Source organism: Priapulus caudatus, unplaced genomic scaffold (genome assembly GCF_000485595.1).
Source record: "Priapulus caudatus unplaced genomic scaffold, Priapulus_caudatus-5.0.1 Scaffold821, whole genome shotgun sequence".
NCBI lineage: Eukaryota > Metazoa > Priapulida > Priapulimorpha > Priapulimorphida > Priapulidae > Priapulus > Priapulus caudatus.
Window position 1 is genome coordinate 50,741 of NW_014577882.1, and position 12,500 is coordinate 63,240.

Sequence of the window (12,500 nt, forward strand, 5' to 3'; positions counted from 1 at the left end):
TACCACTCATACACCACCCATGCACCACCCATGTACCCACCATGTACCACTCATACACCACCCATGCACCACCCATGTACCCACCATGTACCACCCATACACCACCCATACACCACCCATGTACCCACCATGTACCACCCATACACCACCCATGTACCCACCATGTACCACCCATACACCACCCATGCACCACCCATGTACCCACCATGTACCACCCATACACCACCCATGCACCACCCATGTACCCATTATGTACCCCCCATACACCACCCATGCACCACCCATGTACCAACCATACATGCATTACCCATACACCGGCTATGCTCACTTACAACCCATTCGTGGCTACCCGAATCAACGCATGGCCGACCGTGCATATGTAATGGCTGCCAGTTACAAATTATAGACCACATATATAAAAAAAAATCGTGCCCTATACTGATTAAGGCACCGCTCACGACTATACCCATATGTCCCATATGTATCAATTATGGGTCATCAATATCCATCTGTGTCCTATACAGCTATACACGGACCGCACGCACCAAGCAATCGCGGTTCCGATAAGAAGCATTAAATATCATGTGAAATACAATGTTACGAATTTCCTATCTCTACTATATGTACGTCAATCACTTGCATAAAGTTTCAACCTATGTGAATATTAAATTGTAGATATTAAATCCAGTCTTACGTAATGATTGACCGATTATTACGTTACGTAGAAATCTATGAGATAAAATTTAGTAAGACCACTCTGACCACAGACAGACCATTCTGAGTTCATCACATACTGACAACTAGAATGTCCTAATCACCGCCCTGTAAGAGGGCAGTAGTGTAAAGAGTGTAAGCCACGGGATTAGAGACGGGTCGTATAGCGTAAGCAGCTGCAGCTTAGGCGAGGCTTACGTAGCAGACCTGAGGAGAGTAGACGGTGTAAACCACGAGACCATAAATTTACAGGAGGTCCATGCCCTAGTTTGACAGGCAGCCCATCGTGTTAATGACATCTTCCTGTGTGCATAGCTTGGCTATAAGAAGAATAGATGGTTTAAACCATGGATTTACGGGCAGGGCCGCAGGGGCTATATACGGTGAAAACTTTAGATTTGCACAAGGTATGTGCCTAACCTTTACAGGAGGTTCATATAGTGTAAACTAGATTTTCATGTGTGTATAGCTTGGCTATAAGGAAAGAAAGCCTACATTGTGTAAATCGTAAACTCGATACAGTGTGTCTAAGGTCTATGGTACATCTTCCCGGAATGTCCAGAGTGCGAGCTACATATTTGATGAGTCTATACTCTATAGTATTAATGACAACCTTGCAGAAATACCCCAGCGTAAACAACAGTGTTTCACCTAGCTAGGCTGCACGTGCACGTTTCGAACAAAGGATCGGATATGTTTACAGAGAATATGGCGTCACATCAACACTAGCACATTCGTGCGCGCTGCCCATCACGCCATCTATATTCAGTAGCACGTGATCAGTGCGTGCGTGCCCGTCGCACGCATATTCTATTACACTATAACACAGCACCCCTACAGTTCGCTTCATGCTCGACTCTTTTTAGTCGACAGCTGGGCTATGTAGGCCAGCCTTCCTGTAATTATACGCAGCCAAGCGTTACGGTGCAGCTGTGCCTGTGCCAGTGTGCATTCAGTATTCACCTACGCGAAGTAATTAGGCACACGTACGAATTGCTAAACGAATGAATGGAATAATAATTTAGTACGATGAATGAATACTTAAAGCCACACTATGCGCATCCAAACGCTAATTTCGCCAGTACTAGACTAGCAAATACTTCGTGTCATGCATAATCACACTACCTTATGACAAAATAAACTCTAGTTCCTCCCATTTCACTGCGCGTTGTCTTATAAAAGGCATTTGAAAATACCTCCAATGTTGTTCAAATTCTCCGATGTTGTTAACACGTTCGCGTTGCCCTGCCAAGCAACCGCACAGCGGTGCTGCGGTACAGCGGTACGAGTGTAGCAAAGATAAAAACATGTGACGTCACCTAACCGCTTCGAGGCTAAATTGTTTAGCAAACAAGTCGGCGTTGGCGCCAGAATGCCAGTTTTCTCACCTCTTTCTTGTGCAAACGCGCAGTGAAATGGGAGCAACTAGAGTATATTTTGGCATAAGGTACGTAGTGTTATTATGCATGACACGAAGTATTTGCTAATCTAGTACTGTAGAAATTAGCGTTTGGATGCGCATAGTGCGGCGTTAAATAAGTGAATGAATACATCATTAATTAATTAAATAGGTGAATAAATAATTTACGTGAATAAATAATTTAATGAAATGGGTGCATAAATAAATAAATAAATAAATGAATAAACTAAATGAATGAATAATTAAACATGAGTCTTGCTATATATGAGATTACCGTTGGCGTTTCACATGCGAGTTTGGTACGCGCTTCGGTGCTATATACTAACGCTTCGTGTAATAACACTATATGTATATAGAATAGGATTGATAATGCCATCTCTTCGAAGAGAAGCAAACTGAAGAATCAAATTACTTTCGAATGATTCGTGCCTTACGGACAATAATTTCACATTACCTAACGTGCGCCAGTAATCATAGCTCAAAATTGAATTTCCGGCCACACGCGTTCATACCTAAATCGATATTGGATAGTCAGGCGCCATCTTTATCATCCAGCGTGAACTGGTTTGACGTCGATCGATTTACGAACTCCTCACAGGAGCTATACAACTATAACCTGGTGTTTGATTGCGGTGATTGTTACGGCACGAATTTCACAGTTAATATTTAATAAATACAATTAATTATTAACGGTAAATGGAATTTATGTAATTATACCAACTCTCGCACGCATTAAACTGAATTCTCTAGTCGGAGAGATCGTGCGCAAGTTTCCCCCCGCGACGTACGTGCCCCAGACATCCGACATCGATTGGTGCCGCTGCGAACACGACGCGCTACGAAAAAGGAAATATATGGAGACGACCCCTCGGCGTTGCGGGACGAATTACACACAATATAATATACAGCACGCAGGCTTAACTTCCCTAGCAATTGCCGACCACGCTCCCCCCCCCCGGCGCCCATTGATTGGTGCAGAGCAGCCTGCGTGATGCGGGTGCCCGCGCAGCGCGCCCGCGCGCAGATCCGGTCCCGGATCGATGGCAAGCTTATCACGTAACTGCGCGGACGAGGTTGCGCGCGCGAAACCAGATTGCAATCCGGATCTCCGCTGCCTTCACCACGCGCTTCGTTGATTATATCGGACTCGGAGGACGCGGTCGCGCGCGCGCCATTGCCTCGCCGGCGGAATATAACGAGTTTGGGACGTAAGGCACATGGCACGGCGTATCATTGGGGGGTGTTGCTATCACCCGGGCGTGGAGTGAAAGTCAGTGATACAGTTGACGTTTACTTCAAAATTTAACAGTAACGGTAACCCGAACTCTAACACCTCCAAGGCTAACCCTAACACTAAATACCTATATATCGGATCGCTATATATAGGGGGTGTGATCCACAAAAATTAATCTATGGTGTGGGGACAGATATCATGATGCAAAAACTCTAACCCTAACCCTAACCCTAACTCTAACCCTAACCCTAACCTTAACCCTAACCCTAACTCTAACCCTAACCCTAACCCTAACTCTAACCCTAACCCTAACCTTAACCCTAACCCTAACTCTAACCCTAACCCTAACCTAATACTAATACTAATACTAATACTAATACTAATAATATTAATCCTAATACTAGTGCTGCCACGCTGCGGTAGCACTCTACGCCCCAAATTTTTTTCCCACTTGAGTTCAGGACCCACCATAGATAGTGTTTTGTAATATATGGGTCGTATATATATGGATTATAGTTAGTTTTAGGGTTCGGGTAGGTGTTAGGGTTAGGGTTAGGGTTAAGTGGTACTCATTTTACATTGTTGCTTCGAGGAAGTCGAGTGAATGGAGTGCGCTGATTGGCTGTGGTCCGGAACTCAAGTGGGAAAAAATTTTCGCGCCCGGGGATAGCAACACTCATCACGGGGCCATGTCCGCCATGTTGTATCGACTCTTTAGACAAGCGCTAGCGGAAATCAGGCACACACAATCATCGATCGATCACGTTAAACGATGTACGCGTAGGCGTATATGGTATGGCTGAATAAAGTCGGCGCGAGGCGAGCTATGTGCTGTAGCTTACACAGCGGCTGTCGTCGCCTGATAGATAGGCTAGGCCGCCGTAGCCGCAGCAGCGCTAATTACATCGTGTTATTCCGAGTTAACAAGAGGGGGCGGTAGCGTATGATATATCTATATATATATATATATAAGAGAGAGAAGAGAGCAGAGAGAGAGAGAGAGAGAGAGAGAGAGAGAGAGAGAGCGAGAGAGAAGGAGGAGAGAGAGGAGAGAGAGAGAGAGAGAGAGTGAGAGAGAGAAAAGCAGAGAGAGAGAGGGAGAAAGAGAGAGAGCGAGAGAGAGAAGAGAGAGAGACGAGAGAGAGAAGAGAGAGAGAAGAGAGCGAGAGAGAGAGAGAGAGAGAGAGAGAGAGAGAGCGCGAGAGAAAGAGAGAGAGCGAGAAAGAGAGAGAGAGAGGGGGGGGGATAAAGAGACAGATAACAAATAGGTATAGGTGGATGGATGGATCTTGGAGTAATCATATTCTGACTCCGAATGATTACTCCAAGGATGGATGGATAGATGAATGGATGGATTGATATATTGATCGATATGTAGATATATTAATATAGATAGATAGATAGAGAGAGAGAGAGAGAGAGAGAGAGAGAGAGAGAGAGAGAGAGAGAGAGAGAGAGAGAGCGAGATTGATAGATAGATGTGTCACAAACATTAACTAATATTTTAATTTTGATAGGCGTATATATGTACAGTCACTATTGCTAAAAAAAATTATTTTCGAAAAATAATATATAATTAATTAATCGACGTTTTTGCTAATCGCTGTTTTATTACAGTGTGATTTCACAACGTCCTTGGCGAACGCCCGGAATAAAATCTTATTGCCACCACGTATCGTGTGATCATCTATCATTCCGTGCGACAGCCATATTGTTAGTAAACTGCCAATTTATGAGTCAGGGACTGGGGGGTGAATTCGCCATAATTAATGGGAGGGCAAATGCGCACGCATGCCAGCCATCTCGGCTTTGGCAATTCTCAGTGGCGTATTTAGCCGCTAACCTTTGGCTAGCTCTAGTAATTATAGCCCGCGTACGGTTGCCGTTGGCAGCGCCTTTGGCAACCTTTGGCAAGCTGCCAGTGTAGGACACATCGCATCGCCGCTCGCTCGTCTGTAGTCGCTGTGCACGTTTTGGCCAGATGCCAAATCGCGAATAGGATTGGCAAGAAGATGTGCCGTTTCTTTGTGCGAAAAATAGCCGCAATAAGTCAACAATGCCAGCTGTCCACATTGGGTGTGGAGATGGTGGGTGTGTCCCAGCTGAATCAATAACCGATACTGAATGTTTGGGCAACGACCGTTTCTGGCTCGCTGCCAAATTCCCTATGCAGCCGGTAGCGCCCGTGGTAGTTCGTTGTAACCTTACACGTCACGTGCTATGGTGCAATCGACACACACATCCGGCTGAGTCATGCTGTTTGCTATTGTGTTGGTCCCTGTTGATCTAGAATCTCCGTGTGGCTGCACGTGTACCGTAAACCGTGAAACACGCACCACAGGACGTATGTTGTCGGTCCTCGCACCCCACCCCCCACCCACACACACACATGTACACACATAATATATATATATATATTTATTTATATTTATTTATTTATTTATTTCACGCGGATAATTGTCAATGTGTCACGTGGTGTTGGTTTTCATACGCATTTTTTTAGCTGGCCTTTCTGAGTGAGACGTGATGTGTCGAGCCAATGGCTTAATTTTATGCACTGTGTTTTTGCGTGTTTTGTGTTGTCGGGGTTTTTCCGCGTTGCGTGCGTCGCGTGGGTTTATTCTTGGACTTCCATGGTGTAAAGCGTTTTCTATAAGAATGTGAGAAAATTGCGCTCCCCGCGTGTGCACGGGGAAAGCCAAAAACACAAAACGAGATCTACGACATGTATAGGTTTGGTTCCGCGGCCAGCCTCCAGGTGGCGCTGTGCGTGACAATCACACGATTTTTGCACAGATGCGCGGACAGTACATCTGAAAATATAAAATATCAATGATTAATTGAGGTTGTAACAGTGTGGTTGATACATACTGGCATATGCGGCTAATTACATGACCGGAAGATAGTTAGGTAGTATTTTGTTAGAAATTGGTTAGATTATTAGTATAATAGCTGTTGCCATGCAGCTCGTAGATATATATATACTATACAAATATAGCTCGAATATCGCATAGATCAGAGCGTGGAGATCGTACACGCGCTGGGGGGACATAGATTACGTCATAATAATTAAATAATTAATTAATAACTAAAACAAACATATAGTAGACGACCCGCGATGGGTTTGTATTTGCAGTGCAAAGTTGACATATTGGCTGACATTTGTTTATAAATTACGTGTGAAATGTCAACTTGTGCGCGTCGGCTGCCGGGAGCAGATGCCAACCAGATGTCGCGATTAGAACAGGGTATAGTTACAAAGATCTTGTTTGTGCGTTAGTCAGGAGGGGTCTATATATATCAACCATGTGTGTGTATTGGTGTGTGTGTGTGTGTGTGTGTGTGTGTGTGTGTGTGTGTGTGTGTGTGTGTGTGTGTGTGTGTGTGTGTGTGTGTGTGTGTGTGCGTGCGTGCGTGCGTGCGCGCGCGCGGCGTGCGTGTGTGTGTATATGTGTGTGCGTGTACGTGCGTGCGCGTGCGTGCGTGCGTGCGGTGTGTGGGGGGGGGGGCGTGCTTTTGGTGTTGGGTTTTAAGATTTCATAGCCACACACGAACGGAAAAGAAGGCGATGCGTTATATATATATATATATATATATATATATAATCAGGAGTAGATAATAGAAGATTCTACCCAATCTTCTATTATCTACTCCTGATATAATTATATCAATCATATTACTATATATATTTATTTTTATTTTATATATATCATATGTTTTTTCTATTGCATCATTCTTTTTAGGAAATCTAAGATATCCGTTGTACTTCCATAATTTCCTTCCCATCCAGTCCTGAGATGATGTGAACTTATTTTCTTCTAATTTTTCTTATATACTGGCTATCATGTAGCTTGCTGTTACTGTAAACGTTTTTACAGTTTTAGCGTGAAAATCTCGCCACAATATCTGTGTATTTATACGAACCATTCTTTCACCACAAAGCTCGAACCCACAAACAAAAATAAACCAGCGTTTAACCTATATTAATTATATTCTTTGCAACGTAACTTCTACTCATTCCCAACAAAGCACTACGACTGATATATGGGTTGAAGGAGGGGCGTGGGACTGTGCAACATTTGCTACTTACTACGGTGAGTGGATTCGAGGAAACGTTCTAGACGATTTATCAGCAGTGAGATAGGGTGACGGACACACTAAGTCTTGTAGCGCAAGGATACGGGGTCGGACACAGCGAATGTTGCGCGGTCAGCGTGTATGTGGCGCCACAGCGCGGTGAAACGATGAAACTCTTGCGTCTAGTGCATGTCGAGAGCAATATGTTAAAATGCAGATTATTCTGTTGAAATTATACAATAATTTCCACTGGTGGGTCCAAGAATGTGACCTTGGTGGTGCATGTGTGTGTGGAGCGGACGAGAGTTGCAAGGAAGAGGATATGGGGGGCGTTGTAAGGTCACACAGAAGGGTCTAGAACAGAGACCCGCGCAACGGCATGCGTGTCAATACTTCAGACGACAATTTTTCAACGATTCATGCGCTAATGAGCACATGATTGCAGAAACAATAAGAAAAACGAAGTTTCGAAGGTCTCTTGAATTTCTGTTTCACAATATTGTAACTCGGTTGCTAGTGTTGATTCTGGGATGGGGGGGGGGATATCGCCCTAATGCCCTAATGCCTGTCAGGGGCGGATCCAGGGGGGGGGGTGCAGGGGGTGCGCACCCCCCCTAAAAATTTTGAGTTGCCCTTTTTTCTGGCCCAAGGAAATTTTTTTTCTCCAATTTTTTAAAAAATAATATAGATTTTTAAGCGGAAAAAATGTTTTCCGAGGAGTTTTTTAGGGGGGACGGGGGGCCGACCCGACTTGTTTTCTGAGCTGCGACAGATCGCCGCCAGGCTGCACCACCGTTGATTGCTTTGTTATAGACTGGTACCCTCCTGGGGTAATAACCCCCCTCTAATTTTGCTTCAATAATTTCATTCTGAATAGTTTTCGATGTTATCTTTGCATTTTTTACTTAAAACGTACTTAGTAGTACTATTACTATATTTCTCTCTCGGCAAGAGCCCACTCCTTTGGTCTAAATTGGTAAAAGTAAGGTACTACTGGCACAGCGGGCGTGTACAGGGGGGTCGCAGGGGGTCCGGACCCCCCCTGCTTGCGCAGAAACGCATCTGAGGGGGTCTAATTTCAAAAAAATTCTGGGGGAGGGCCCCAAGACCCCCCCTATCGCGTGCTCCAAGTTTGGGTTACGGGTTGTACCCCCCCCCCTGCCTACAAATCCTGTACACGCCCCTGTGGCAAGAGTAATTACTGAGTATGTTTTAAGTAAGATAAATATATCAGTCGTTGAAATTCAAGTACTACTGGCACAGGGGCGTGTACATGGGGGGTCCAGGGGGTCCGGACCCTCCTGCTCGCGCAGAAAAGCGCATCTGAGGGGGTCTAATTTACAAATTTCTGGGGGAGCGGCCAAGACCGCCCCTTTCGCGTGCTCCCAAGTTTGGGTTACGGTTGTAACCCCCCCCCCCCTGCTACAAAATCCGTACACGCCCCTGTGGCAAGAGTAATACTGAGTGTGTTTTAAGTAAGACAATATATCAGTCGTTGAAATTCAAGTTGAAGTTCAAGTTTTATAGTAAATGTATGAAACGAAAAGCATATAAATTAGTACATGTAATGATTTTATTTTCTTTGTAATAAAAATGTGTTCAATCCATATCGCAGTTTGATTTCACGAGCGTACTAGTATTTTGTCGCTCTGATGCAGTTAATTTCAAGCAAGTGGGGTTGTGTTTGTGGATTTTGCCTTGTACTGGAATTGTCTGTTCATTGCTATGACAAGACTTGAAGTACAAAAATTTCGCCTCATATGCTGTTCTGAAAATGCATAAAAAGGAGGTCTGTATTTTTAAAAATTTTTCTGGGGAGGCCCCCCGACCCCACGCTTCAGTTCCCTAACAAAATCTGCAAAGTGCCTTTCCCCTGACCCCCTCAGACAAAATCCTGATGCCTGCCTGTGGACATGGTATAATTGAAATTGAATATTATATGAGTCGATATGTTGCCATGCCCAAAACAATTTATCTCACGCATATAAAACAACTTTTCAGCAAAATGTCAACCACACAAAGCTTGAGTAAACAATCTAAAAGGTGCTCTTATACCTCTGAGTAATTAGTGAGTTCAGAACTCCTGGTGTAAATCGCTAAATGTAAATATAAGCGAGTCAACGCCTTTGTTCTTAAACACTGAGAGCATCGTATATAAATGACACCAGTAAAAATAATCTGACCAGCCAAAGCTTGAAGATTAGTCATAAGGTGCCCTGGCATCTCAGCCTACAATACTAAGTATCAATACATGCAACAGTGAAGTACAACATAAATATTAATCAGTCGAAGATTTTGTACATAAACCACGTTAGCCACATGTTGTAAGAAAAAAACTTCCCATAAGAATATTATACGAGCAAAGCTTTGAAATTCATAATTATAAGGCTGCCCTGGAGTCTAGCCTAAATATACTGAGGCCACCAAACATATACGCTGTGAATACATATAAATATAATCAGTTAAGAGATTTGTGTACATAAACCAGTTAGCAGCATGTTGAAAAAAAAAACTTGCCCATAAGAATATCTTACCGAGGCAAAGCTTGAATTCATAAATTATAAGCGTGCCCTGGACACGTCTAACCATAATAGTACTGAGCCGCACAACTATATACGCTGTGAATAACAATATAGAATATAATCAGTTTTTAGCAGATTTTGTAGCATAAAACCAGTTGAGCACATGTTGATAAAAAAACTTGCCATAAGAATATTTACGGAGCAAAGCTGAATTCCATAATATTAAGGTGCCTGACTCTACCTAAATATACTGAGCAGCAAACATATACGGCTGTGAATACAATATAAATATAATCAGCTCCGAGATTTTGTACAATAAACCAGTTAGCACATGGTTGAAAAAAAACTTCCCATAAGAAATATTTACCGAGGAAAAGCTTAGAATCAATAATTATAAGGCTGCCCTGGACGTCTTACCTAAATATACTGAGACAACATATACGCCTGCTGAAACAATATAAATATAATCAAGTTAGAGATTTGGTGTAGCATGAAGCCAGTGTTCGAACACCATGTATATAAACTACTTTCCCGTAAAAAAATACTCAACCGCACGAAGCCTTCGCGTTAGTAGTAGGAGTTCATTATAAGGCTTATAAATAATAGCTAGAATTTGAGTACACGCATATGCGCACTTGCCAGCAGGCTGTTCGTTATAATATGCTGACAAACAAATATGTCCATAGCACACTGCATTATAGTTATTACACACAAATGGGTTAATCCGCCATTTTAATACTATGAGGCGTAGATCATAAATTTACGCCGTTAATTTCAACTCATTTTAGTGGCGCCAATCGCGTAATACCCGGTGCAAACAATTAAGAACGAATAAATACACTGTCTGTGCCGGTATGGTGCGCCTGCTAGTTGCATTCTGAACACAATCGTTCGTCGCGAAGCACTAATCTCTATTATACTAATTATTGTAAGTATAATACAGTAGTTAGTATAAGCAGATCAGCTGATAGCTAGATGTATCATGAATACCTTTGTATATCCACCAGCTGGCGCTGCTTAGCGGCGCAACGCAGGGAAAATAGCTTATGTGACCTGTACATATATGCATTAATAGTCTGTGCTTAGACATTCACGTATATTTCGTATTCGTTTAAGCATACCCTTTCCCCCACGACACACACACACACACGCGCCCGCGCGCGCGCGCGCACACACACACACACACACACACAAACACATAGCTAAATAGATATGCTCACATAATAGTAATTAATTTAGGCACATCAACCTACGTGCAGTCTAAACAAAAACGATTGCCTAAATGTGGTCTGGGCAGACACGTGGGCCCAACTCTAGTCTAAACATAGACGCGTTTGCAACCATATAATCTGAAAAGGGACTGTTGCCTATAAACATGCCTTCAAGAAACCTTCCCCGTTAACATCTATAAACATTACCCGCATTATATGTCGTGTAATTATAGTCGTTTACATATACGTATAATCAAGAGCTAATAATACCTCACCAGGAATAGTACACTCACCTGTGTGGGCGGGGTGCGCGAATGCACTTACAATACATCAAGAGCTAATAATGCCTTATATATGGTACCTTACGGTATTAATTAATATATTATGTAGCCCTTAAATACATACGTAGTATACATACCAGAAGTCGATAATAGGGAACCTCCTATAATCTACTTCTGATACATACACATCATATCAGGAGTTAATAAAGACAAAGTCGTTATTACATTTGTCTTTATTAACTCCTGATCATATCAACACACTACTATTACCATACAACTAAACACACGGGAGTCTGCCTATCCCACTCTAAATCACACCCGTATGATTAGCCTCCCTTACCCTCACCCACCTACTCCCACGCCCTCCGACCAACCACCCTCCCGGCGCCCCGCATCCTCCCATAATTACGATCACGAGTGCCAATAACACCGCGTTCTGATGGCAATCAGGTCAAACTCGTCCCGAAACTGGAGTAGGAGGTGTAATTGTCCGAAACACCCTCTCTCTTTCTCTCTCGGCTCGTTCACCTCTCACGCACCGGTTTCTCCGCGCGTTTACCAGAGCATCACCTCCCCCTCCTCCTCCTCAGTCTACCCCTCCCACTTCCCCTCCACGCTCTCGTCCGCGCCTGCTTGATAAGCGACCGGTTACCTCGCGGACGAGCTGGTGGTGGTTTTCCGCTCCGGTAAGCGCGTGCGCGGCAGTGCGAGCGTTTTTGTTTAACGATGTGATTCGACGATCACGATCAGACGATGATCAGATGATGTGATCCGCGGCGCGGGATATTGTCGGCGCGTGTGATACCGTCGGTGCGTGTGACAGAGAGGGATATTGTCGGCGCGTGTGACACCGTCGGTGCGTGTGACAGAGAGGGGGATTGTCGGCGCGTGTGACACCGTCGGTGCGTGTGACAGAGGAGGCGCGTGTGATTGTCGGCGCGTGTGACAGAGAGAGTGATTGTCGGCGCGTGTGACAGAGCAGGACATTGTTGCTATACATGTGACATCGGGACATTGTCGGTGCGTGTGACAGCGGAACAT